At 33.0% G+C, this 12,542-nt stretch overlaps 1 long non-coding RNA gene across 1 annotated transcript; it reads left to right on the top strand.

The window, feature by feature from the left end:
• The first annotated feature begins 315 nt into the window (after positions 1 to 315).
• On the top strand, positions 316 to 5,986 carry LOC135446666 (uncharacterized). Its single transcript, XR_010439865.1, has 3 exons — positions 316 to 389; positions 1,080 to 1,178; positions 4,938 to 5,986. It is a non-coding gene; the product is annotated as an uncharacterized LOC135446666 (long non-coding RNA).
• The last annotated feature ends 6,556 nt before the right edge of the window (positions 5,987 to 12,542 follow it).

Genomic DNA, 12,542 nt, shown 5'->3' with positions numbered 1-12,542 from the left:
ACATTCACATTTTAATTTGAGTAGAAAAGCCAAGCATCTTAATGTGAACAAAAAGGTGAAGGTTTGGTTTAGTACTATCAATAGAGATTGTATCAAATACTGCAATAATTTCAAAAGGAAGTATTGCTGAAATACTTAATAATTCTGCATTTGTATGTGTTTGAGTTTCAGTTAAAAGTATTATTATTATTATTATTATTATATTTTTCAATAACAAACTGTGGGGTTGGGAAAGTGTATAAAACAGTTATGGAAACATATTTGTTTTCTCTTAGAGTAATAAATGATCTGTCATCATTAATAGCCAGGAATAGGATGGCAACTCAACCAGAATAAATAAGAAAGAGCATGACAGCCTGTCATTGCCTAATGAAGCTGAGACATTCAAGGTATTCAATCATAGTATTTTACTTGTACACCTGGATTCTCTTTATTAAAAAGGCATTTGCCTAATGATGCAGAGCAAGGTATTTTCAGTAAATGAAGACGGTTTTCCTGATGGAATGCAGATTGCAAAGGATCAGGAGGGAAATAATGCTGTATTAGGAGAGAAATAGTGCTGCAAGGCCCAGACAGTGAGCATTAATACTGCATGTTTTTGTGCACACATTCAACTTGGTTCATCTGAGTAACTGTTATATTTTACCTATAACTATTCATGTACATAAAATTACTGGTAAAGTTAAAATATATGAGAGTAAATGTTGGATGAAGGAGATCAATTAATATAGATTTGAAAGCCCGGTGAATATATTTCTAAAGTACTCCTCCATGGACAGAAATTTTTTTGTCTTCAGTGACAAATCTTTCACATGATTCAGAAGGATTCTGTTCTAGATAGAAATAAAGTCAAATAAATTAGGAATAGCTGATGGATTTTCCATAAGTAAGAAAGGAGAGAAATTAATTCCATGAATGATTCACTGCAAATTACTCACTGAGCTCAACCATACTCAAGGAAATTGATAGTCTAAATAATTGACTATAATTCTATTAATTTTTTTCTTGCTTATTCACTGTGAGAAAAATATATACTCTAGAGTAGTGCTGTTGGGAATATCTTTTTTTGGATGCAACAGGAAATCCTGGTGTTACGTGCTCCTGAGGAGAAAATAAACCTATCTGATAAGTAACAATAAGATTTTTCTGATGTTTGCACATGCATCATGGTGAAAAGGGTAAGGAAATTAATCTTAATTTTTAAAAGGAACTTGTATTTTAAGAAAAAAATAATTTTGGAAATCCTGAATAGAAACCATCTTTGATTTCTTGTTTGTAATATTTTTAATTTAATACATGGATGAAAAAGAATGATTTTGTAAGCCTTACAAATTTGCTTAAACTGAACTTCTGGTTTTTGAGTTTTTATATGGAAGCAGAGTACAAGTGTGTCTACAATTGATGGCAATTGCAGAATAACGAAAGATGTAAAAGTAATCTAGCCATTGCATGTTTTCTGCATATATAGAGAGGGTCAATGAAGTGTTGAGAAGATTTTTTCTAAATTCTATATAAAATTAGTTGTTTGCACATTCAAGGTCAAAAGATCCTGGAATAGCATCATCCTTTGTCCTGTTTGTCTGTGAGATCTTAGCCCTGAGAGATAACAACTGACTTGGTTTAGGTTTTGAAATTCTGTGGCTTCTTATGTCTCTGGCTTGTCTTGTAATTTTATCAGCAAGAGACAGATTGTCACAAAACTTATTTCCTTCTGGAAAAATGTTGATGGAATAAAAAAAAAAAAAAAAAAAACAAAAAAGAAAACAAAAAAAAAAAAACCAAAAAACCACTTTCTGCTTGATTTATAGAAATGCACTCCCCTTTCCCCCCAGAAAAAATACTTGACATAGGAATGAGTAAAATAATATGCTAATATCACGTTAATTTGAAAGTTCATTTTGCTAATAAAGAGTTTTAAAATAAGTACCAACTGGTACCTATTTAGAGAAAAATAAAATACACAATGTTTTTTTCATCAGACATTGCTGATGGAGAAGATGGGTTAAAATATTTTGTTGCACTTTTAGCCCCTACATTCATATATATTGATTGCATCACTAATGAGGTTGTCATTTTTCTCAAACCTCTCTTTATTTTTTGCTCAGGACTTATAACATTCTTTATGAGTTCTGCCAAATTTTATTAATTTCAGCAATTATTGAAGGAAAGTCAAGCTGTTGCTTTCAACCCTACTAAGACCTTGACAGCACTGTAATATTTTAACACAAAAGATACTGGTAAAGTAAATACTGGATGTGAGAAATTTTAGGGGATTAACAAGGTGGATTGTTAATAGGAACTTACGTTACTCACAACTGGCCTTACCCAGAATACTTGTGAGATGAGAGAAATATCTCATTTCATTCTGAATACTTTGCAGAGTTAGATCACTTTACCAGCAGGAGCCTATTATGCTTGCTACATCAACTAGGTAAAGATAACAGGACACACCACTCTTGTAACCCAAACTGTAAATATCAGCATAATCTAGAAGGCAATACTTATATAAAAATCTTCCACATATTCCTAAATGTTCAGTTCCTGCAGACAGTATAGTCTTAGTTGCTAAATAGAAAGCTACACTGCTTCATTCTAAGTACAGTATAATTTGCAACAATGGAATACATAGGTATTTATTTCTTCAAACTGACTAGTATATTTTGGAAAAAGGGTATTTCCAAACTGTAGAAAAATTTAAAATATATTTGAAGAACAAAAATGTGTACCATTGATAGTTTTTGTTTTGTTCTCCTGGAAAATTTGCCTTATTGCATTTACTAGATTCTGAATTTGGAGCAATATTAATTTTCAGGGGGATCTTTTTTCCCTATTGTCTAATTTTATGTAATGTATGTACTTCATGTACATCACTTCATGTGACGTAATTTCATCACATTTACTATTACGTATATTCCCAATAATGAATATATTACATTTGTGACCACAGAATATCCATATCAATAAGGTTAATGTATTAAGCAAAAATTCTTTATTCCAGGTTAATAAAGGAGATAGCTGTAAAGAAAAGAAAAACCTTAATTAAATTAGAAAATAAATAAAAGCTTATTAAATAAGAAAATTAAATAGGGAATTAAATCAATACAAAACATAAAATGTTCAATTTTCTATTTATACTGCTATTTCTACTTTTACTAATATGTATTTTTGCAAATGAATTGTCAATTATGAGCTACTGGGACACATTTAATATTGGTTTAATTCTGCATATACTGCACCAGTTTTGGAAGTCTTTCTGGGCAATATGATTTCATGATTTCATGTAAAATGACCAGATTGTGAGAAGAGACTTGGACCATGAGACATTTAGACTCACCCCAAGCCTAACTTATTTTTGTGAGTCCATTTTACGATTCTATTATATAAAGAAAATACAACTTTAGTCCTACTATTCTTATATTTGTCCTTCAGAAAAAGGATCTAACAAAAGAAAAGGAAATTTTTCATTTAAGCACTGGTGTATACAAATTGATTTGTTCTGTTGTTTGTCTATTCTATTTCTTCTGCATAAAGTTCAGAGACAACGAGTGGAGCTGCTTTCTGTATTTTTCTCCAATATTTATAATCCTTTAAGTGCCTGAGCAATGAATACATCACATTTGTACTCAAGCAAGTAAAGATCTCAGAAGGAGCAAGGACAATCTCTTCATTTAGCTACACTGCTCTGGTTCTCAGTTGCTCTTTGGCATGATATTTAAAGTCTATCATTATTTCCTGTTTCAGCACAATTAATCCTCTCCTTTTATCCAGCCTATTTTATCTTCCTCCTATCTTCTTTTATATTCAGCCTTTTTTGCATTTCATCCTAGCTAAGTGCTCTTCCTCTTCTTTTTATCATTCCTTGGTATTAAAGTAGTTCTATAGTGGCATTATTTCATGTTCTTGTCCTGTCTTTTTCTTAATTTCCTACAGCTTAGCTATGTTTTATTATCTTTTATTACAGATTGTATCATCTCATCCAATTCTAACTACTACAGATATTTCGTGATGATATTCTCATGAGATATAGTCATGAGAGTTGCAGTACCAAAAAAATTTGATATTTTTCTCCCTATTTTATAAAGATATTTTACTGTCCTAATATAGAACAAATATATCTGGTTGGTTTTTATTCAATTATTTATCTATTTATTTTAAATTTACTAATTATTTTTTCAAGTAGAGTGGGAGGACTTATATGTTTATGCTTCATCTTAGTGCAGATTTTTATCTGATGCTCTCTGCAAATATTTATTGTCTTTATGCTACAACAAACTGATGTGGATGCCATATTGTGTTAAACACTAAATGGAAATTTGGTGCAATTTCTGCAATTGAAGGGAGGTCTGCTACATTTATTATAGGATACTTGTTGTTTCTTGCAGTCCTTGTAAAGCAGAAAGAAATAAGGTAAGAATAAACAGCTTTAACGGCAGACTCCCTCCCAGGGGTGTTTGTATTGTAGAAAGAGTAGAAATTGGTCTTATGTAATATAGTAAAAATCAGCAACAACAACAAAATGCATCCAGAGAAAAGGCAATTTCATGAAAGATGCAATCAACACTGTATAATAATAATAATAATAATAATAATAATGAAACATTGTATCTAAGATATACCTTTTGTGACAGTTGGGACAACATCCCACTGCTTTGGCTGCCCAAGAAAAGTTCAATTAGAGAAAATATCAGCTGGTTTGGAAAGAGTTTTCTCAACCTTGCTGTAATAAAAAAAAAACCAAACTATTTTTAGGTTTATTTACATAAAGTTTTAGGCAGTTCATCAAAGGATAAGAGTAGAGCTGCTAAAAATAGTACTTTGATATTTACATATACTCTTCCATTTTCATTTTGGAATACTTTCTGGAGTTTTAAAATATTAATTAGATAAATCATATGGAATAATAAAGATAATTCTTTTTTTTAAATAATTTTTTTCAGGTTTCCAATGTGATGTCATTCAGAAAAAAAATGTGGAAGATTCAGTTCAGACTGAAAGTCAGGAGAATTATGGAGAGGAGCTGTGAAACATATGTTACATTTGTCATAAAACAGAGCCATAATTAATGTTTGAGGAATGAAAGTATTTGTTACAGGATGAAATGAGACAGCAACTTTTGGATCACATATTCTTTCAAATACTCTTTAGAGCTGTGTATATCTGAATTTCTTGCTACTCAGTCATCTGATACGCAGTTGTGATTAGAAGCGTACGTTAAACTAAACTAAGAATTTAGATTTCAAGGTGTCTGTTCTCACAGAAGCACACTGGTAAGTTGTACTGAAGAGAGTGTCTATGATAAAATCACTTCTGGCAAAGTCACATGAAAATATTTTTTAATATGCCATTAAAAACTCCTCTGTCCCCTTAAACCAAGAGCTTGTTCACTTGAGCTCTCAGCTCAATAAAGATGTTTCACCACACAGACTTACCTATCCTGGGTATTTGATGAGGAGAGCTGATGGGTCTCAGCAGAGGTTACTGTATTCAGTGATTTGCATGCCACAAGCTCTCATCTCAACATGGAAATCAAGCCCATTTTTTACTGTCATTCTTTCCACTTTGTGCTCTAACCCTCTGAAAGCATCTTCCCCCAGTGAAACTCATACCAGCCACTCACATTGTAATTATCCAAGCAGCCAAAAGCCCAGTGATTTATTTGCTTTATTCTAGCTGGAATAAAATGTAAATCTGGATAATAGCTGTCATTTTCAGGTTCAGAGCTGGGAATGTGAGATAGAGATTGATTTTTAACTGTCCATTTCCTGAGCTCAGAACATTATGCAGTGTTTCATTTTGGCTTGTGCTGAACGTCTGTCACTGCAGACACAACAACATCTGACCGGTTCAGGGTGCCTTAGCCCTTTTCAATTGCTTTGTTCTGGCACTTCCCAAAAATTCTCCATCAAAATAATTTTTACTTTGGGACTAAAAATTCTCCTGAATAGACAATATTTAATAGGTTGTGGGTTTTTTCTTTTTTCATTTTTCTTTTTTTCTCCACCTCTCCCTCCCTTTCACCCATGGCACTGGAAATTTGCAAGGTCAACTTGTCGATTATAGCATTGGTCGATGAAGTTATTATCCAAGAGAAGCAGAAAGCTCAGGAATATTAACACAGCTGTTGATGTCTTGTCTACATATCAATATTTATTTTATGGTTTTGCTGGTTTATACATGGTAATCTGCTTGGTACATGGTGAAAACACTTTTTCAGTTTTACTGTATATAGAACAGTCTTCATAATGCCACACTGGTTTATTCTGTATTTGAACTGTCCTTATGGAATATAGAGGATTATAGGTTGATATGGTTTCTCTGCAGCAGTGAATTATTCAAATTGGATTTTACGTAAATTGCATGTAACAGTAATAAAGAAGATGTTAATGCTTTTGTGTTATATTAATATCACCGTCCTTCCTACATAAGATGTGTTTGCTAATGTACTTTTCATTTTTTCTTCCTCTGAACAAAATTTGCCAGTAAGTAGTAGCAAGGGCTTTTAATAAAAACAGATCTATGAGTAGTAAAGCAAATATTTTTAAAGTGCCATCAATAATATACACTGAACACATACAGTGCAATAACATACAGTGAGTGTTATTCTCATAATTTTTTATGAAAGTGAAAGAAGTTACAGAAATAGACTTCAGGTGAAAAATATGCATTTGTGTGAATCATTAATGCAGAGATTAGTTTTTGAAAAATGAGTTTCAGTGAACAAAAACATAAAAATCGTTTTACAGAAAATAAAAAAAATCTTTTCTTTCCTAAGTATTTCAAATTAAATTGAATCTTTACATAATAATGTGATATTTAGCCATGTTTCAGATATGTATATTACATATTTAGTAGAATTTATTCTGTAGTTGACAAGATTAATTTTCATAATTAAAGCATCCTGGTCTCACTGAGGTATGCACACACACATGAACAGTCAATATCTAATAAATCCTTCTTCCTTTAAGCATAGCCATCCTATTTCTACTGATCTCTATTTTGCATTATGCAGTGAACATAACTGTTCTTGACAAGATGTCTGTGCAGTATTCTAGCTGTTACCAGCTCTTTGATAAAATGTACATGTTTAAAATACAAATGATACTTCTTCAGGCTTGCAAAACAGAAATACTTTTTAGATAGAAGCACATCAGTTTTCTTTATAAAAGAAGAATTAATTTAATTTATCTTCCAAATAGTTTTTTTTTCTTTTTAAATTCATTAAAGTCCAGCTGTGTTCTGGTTTTAACTATGGTCCGGTAACAAATTGTTCTAATGCAGTAACTCTATTAATTTTTCAACTCTCCATTTAGTACTATAAACAACTGAATTTCTAGTTAGTAAGGAATTGATATTGTTTTAATTTGAAACACTGATTATATAGAACGATGATTTGGACATTAGTAGAAGTTATCAGACCTTCTTTGCCATTTCACTGTGTGGGATTAGATAAGTCCCAGTGACAGTGACTGTTGCTCATTCACACATTGAGTTTCTCCTAGATGTATCGGTACCTGGTAAGTTTTTGTTTTAAGTGAAGTGATATTGGACCTATCAGCACTTGTTTTTACAGCAGGTCATCAATTCACTAGCACTAAGGATTTTCTGCTGGCTGACATTGCATGTTATTCTGTGTTTACCACCTGCATAATATTTGAGAGAAAGTGTCTTTCCCCACCAAATATGTTTTGTTTGGGTTGTTTGTTTGTAGAAGCCCATTCTGTGCAATGGTATTAAAAAATAATATAATGTTAGGTGAGGGGGAGCAGATTGTTAAGCCCTTTGCAACAAAATAATTAATATTTTATATTCAATTATTTCAGTTTGGAGCACTGGCTCCACTCCTCTGAATCAATTTCACCTTTGCAGATTGATAACAAGTTTACATAACTCTTCATAAAAGTCATATTTGATATTATTGAAAGGAAGACTTTTAATATCATTCTAGAAGCTGAGAATGCTCTGTATGATTTTTGTGGTGAAACTGGGGAACCTCTATTTGTAATTGGATGGACCATAGGATATAAATAGATTTTGGAAGCTGGTATCATCAGCATTTCTCCACAGCTCCAAACTGATTGTGTCTGTGGGCTGGTATGTTTTTATACCTGAGCAGATTCATACCTTTCATACTTATATTTTGCTCCCTTAGTCTCTTCCTTTTTTTTTTTTTTTTTCTTTCTTTGCAGCTTGAGCATTTAATTTGCAAATGTGAATAAACAGATGAGATAGAAAGACTATTCTAAATATAATTTTTGTGAGGATTTGCAGATTTTCAGCCCTTTCTATTTATTTGTTAGGTGTGCTATTTGATTTCAATCACACTTAATCTTGAGTATAATCTGGCATGATTTTGAAGTGCTTCCTCATCATAGACACAAAGCCATATGCGTTCATCTTTCTTAAAAAAAATATCTTGAACAAATTGGAACAATCTGTTTTGAGCCCTCTATCTGATTTTTGTGGTTGATTTTTCCCTTTGGTTAATAAAGAAAGATAGAAAGTTGTGCTGCCCAGAGTTTCACTCATTATCTTTAAATATTTCTTTTGTTATTCTCATCTTTTATTTCTCCCAAAAAGTTGAATTTAGGTTAATGAGGTAATTTCAATTTACAGTATTGTTTAAGTCAGTAGACATATGGGTATCTAAACAGAGTTCTGCATGACAGAAAAAAAAAAATGCACCTGAAAGATCATTAAAAGAATGCATTAATTTGGTTTCAGGATTTTCAGGTATACCCATGAGTTTACTAAGTGACAAGATACAGATACATAAGAATATAACTATCTCCCTTTCTTTTCCTTCCTCCAACTCTTCCCAGTCTTTCCTTTCTTTCATTTATTAATTCTAGTTTTTTAATTGCTGCAGCTTTATCTTAGGTTTTCCTAAAGTTTCCGAGGAAAGAGAACAACACAGGAAAATGGTTTTTTGCTGGTTTGATATTGACATGTGGTTTTCCTGTTGTTTTCTCTTCCTTTCCTTTTTACCAAATTGTGCATTCTAGGTTGTTAGAAATTTGAGAATACTTTGCATTTTAATCAGTGCTGGCTCTCTTTCAGGTGCCACACATTATGGAGTGACTAAATGCAAGGTAAAATAAGCAGCTGCCCCAGGAGAATCCCACAATTTATTTTCTTTCCTTTCATTACTTATAATAGAATTACATTGAAAGGAGAAATTCTAAAATATTATTTCTGCAAGCTGGCCTGACATTAGGTATGAAATTGTGAACATTTTGTAAGGATTAACCCAAATTTGAATCCACCATGACAGAAACCATAGGTTCTTTAATAGTCTTTATTTATTGCCTTGTAACATTTGCATTTACATAGATTTTCAATACTAATAGACTTTGCTTTGCCCTAATGATTTTTAGAGTCTGATTAATTAGAACAATCTTAGCTCAGCAGAGCAGTTTACCGAAACTTTCAGAAGCACAATATTAGCAATTTCTGTTTGCTTCCCTGGTCAAAGTATGAATATTTTTATGATCAATAGACAGACAGACAGATGACAGAAGTTAAGAAAATGAGGATAGTATGAACCAATCAGTATCTTTGCCATTTCAGGATTCTGTGTTCTCTGGAGGACAAAATAAGGGTAGCAATGAGCAAATCTAAATCAGAGGAGATGATATATTTCTGTGAAGCAACAGTGATCAGGTGTGGATACAAACTGCATCCCAAAACTTAATAAGGCTGTTCCAAATAGAAAACAAAAAAGAAACAAAAAAAAAAAAAAAAAAAAAAAAGAAAAACCGTCATTAAAATCAAAGGAAACAATTATTTTTAGCAGGCTTCATTATGTCTGACTAAGTATTAAAGTTTTTAAATATCACTTTAAAGGTGAAATTATGTGAAAAATTTTGTTGAAGACAATGATAAAATTCAGAGTGAATTCTGTAAGATTAGGCTGCATGTGAAAAAAAAATCCTGAGTGGAAAAATAAACATAACAATCTGAATTATCCCCTTGGTGACCTGTGTGAATGATATATTTTAGCCTGGGAAGCCAACTTAAATAGAAGTGTTGGCAAAAACTAATACACCAGATTTATTTATCTGACTGCTGCTTTCTCCAAATGAAAGCCTGACTTGCAAAATTACTTTCATTTTATGAAATGTTTAATGTAGTAATATTTCTTCCTATGATGATTTAGAATAAACTGAAATCTTACAAACCAATATTTACTCAATAAATTTCCTTGTGCTGAAGATTTTCCAGTCTATGGAAACCAATTTCATATATAGTGAGAAAGAAGCAAAAGTGACATCTGCTTATAACAGGAAGCTCCTCTGATTCATTTATAGACAACTGCATTCTGTCTGATCTGAAAGATCAACAAAGATTTATCAAAATTCTGTCATTATTTATAGAATACTTTCTCCGGAAAATCTCTTGATTTCATAAAAATAATACAATGCAATACAATTTCTCCCCACCCACTGGTGGATGCCCAGCCTGTCTCCAATCACCAATCAGCACTACCTGGCCACGTTCCCCCAGTTTATATATTGGGCATGATGTTCTATGACATGGGATTTCACTTTGGCCAGTTTAGGCCAGCTTTCCTGGCCATGCTCCTTTTCAGATTCTTATGTACCTACTCAGTGGCAGATGATGGAAAACAGAAAAACCCTTGACTTTGGAAAAGCCCTGCTCAGGAACAGCTAAGCCATCACTGTGTTATCAACATAATTCTTGTACTAATTAAAAAAAAAAAAAAGAAAAGGACCCCAAACAAATGGTACTCTACTAGCTGCCAGGAAGAAAATTAACTCTACCATAGTAAAAACCAGGACAGCCCTTCATAATTATTTAAAATACAAGCTTTCAATTAAACAAAAAAACCCTAAACATTTCTTAGATTCTGTTAAGCTTTCCTCTTATATGCTGCAGTACCATTTTTTCTTTACATCTATTATAAACCCATTATATGCTTAATTATGGTAAATTAGCATTAGCAAATTTCTTTTGTGCTTAGGGTTTTTCTATATAAAAGAAACAAAATACCATATAAAGAAAAAAGAAAAGTTCTCTATTTTTCTGAATTACTCATTTCAGAAATGTTTGTGTCATCCTATAGCACTACAGGACAGTCTATATAGTATGTGGTGTGCCATTACGGAGGTCAAAGGGTAGCTGATGGATTAGTCATGACTTTATAGAAAGGCCTGCAGATATTGACAAAAAACTATCTAGTTCCTCACCCTACCCTTAGGACAACAATATACTTTACATTTTTTTGAATATAGATATATTTACTTATGATATAAGTCTAATGGAAGAACAAGAAAGAAATATGTGTATATACATATTATAGCACAAAGCCCTGCATGTTGCAGGACAAGTACAGCACTGTGTTAGAACTTCATCTCAGAAATCTTATGGATAGGTGCGTATATGCTGTAAGGGACATGTGCTACTGAGGTGCATGAACTTGTTCATTGTGTAGACAACCAGAACAGAACATTTGTTTTGTATGTTCCTGTCCTGGTTTGAAAAGACAGGTGTCTGCTAGGGAAGTCAGGAGCCTCTCTCGAAATGGAAAATGTAAACCCTCTCCCTCTGAATTATTATAATTTGGAAATTATTGGGCTCTCAGGCAAAGACATGGGAGTAGGAATAACAGGTTTTTATTAGGAAAATTAAAAATAAGAATAAAAATGCAGTAAGACAAAACAACACTGACAGAGTCAGAATACAACCTCTCACGCTTTTGGTCAGGGTGTTGGTAGCAGTCTGATTGGATGGTGTCTGCGGCCCTCCCGCAGTGACAGTGTGGCTCTGTTGGAGCAGGGATCCTGTAGAAGGGTGTACTTTTCCTCTGAAGGTCTGGTGGTGGTGTAGATGGTGCTGGTCTTCCTCTGAGGAGCCACTGGGAAAAAAGGCTGATCCTCTGGGAATCCTGAGGGGAAAAAAGCTGACTGTGGTATTCCGAGTCTTAGATTATATCCAGGTAGGAATGATTGGCTGCTCTTCCTGGGCGGAGCATGGAATGATGTAATTTCATCAGTCATGCAGTGACACCCAATGGCTCATTAACAGGAGGTATCTCTCTGGAGAAAGGATGGGTCATGGAGGAGGTAAAGAGAACTGCTCCACTTGGTTTTAACAGGTGGCCCAATTAACAGAAGATAATTGCCCCACCTGGTTCTAGCAAAGGGCAGTACAACACACACCCTTGGCCACATTTCCCATTTGCAACCTAAGACTGTTCCATATGAGCTGAGCCCACAACTTTTGCAGAACTTAATCAATGAACACAGCAGTTTTTAAATGATTCTGTTGGTTTTAGAGGACATGTGCTGTAGTAAGTTTCCTAAATATGAGTCTCAGAGCTCATACATTTTGTTTCCCCCCAAGAATATGTAATATATATAAAATTTTTTAACTATTTAAATTAGTTCTGATCTTCCAAGCTGAAAACTATGAGTTTATATTGTATGCTCAGTGGATTGTCACCATGCTGTGGATGTACTCTGCTTTCATTTTCATTACTGAAAGTTATAAAATTCAGAAGTTGGGGCAATTATAAAAAAGTT

The sequence above is a fragment of the Zonotrichia leucophrys genome, chromosome 1 (genome assembly GCF_028769735.1).
Source record: "Zonotrichia leucophrys gambelii isolate GWCS_2022_RI chromosome 1, RI_Zleu_2.0, whole genome shotgun sequence".
NCBI classification, from domain to species: domain Eukaryota; kingdom Metazoa; phylum Chordata; class Aves; order Passeriformes; family Passerellidae; genus Zonotrichia; species Zonotrichia leucophrys.
This window is presented reverse-complemented; position numbering and strand designations above follow the sequence as displayed.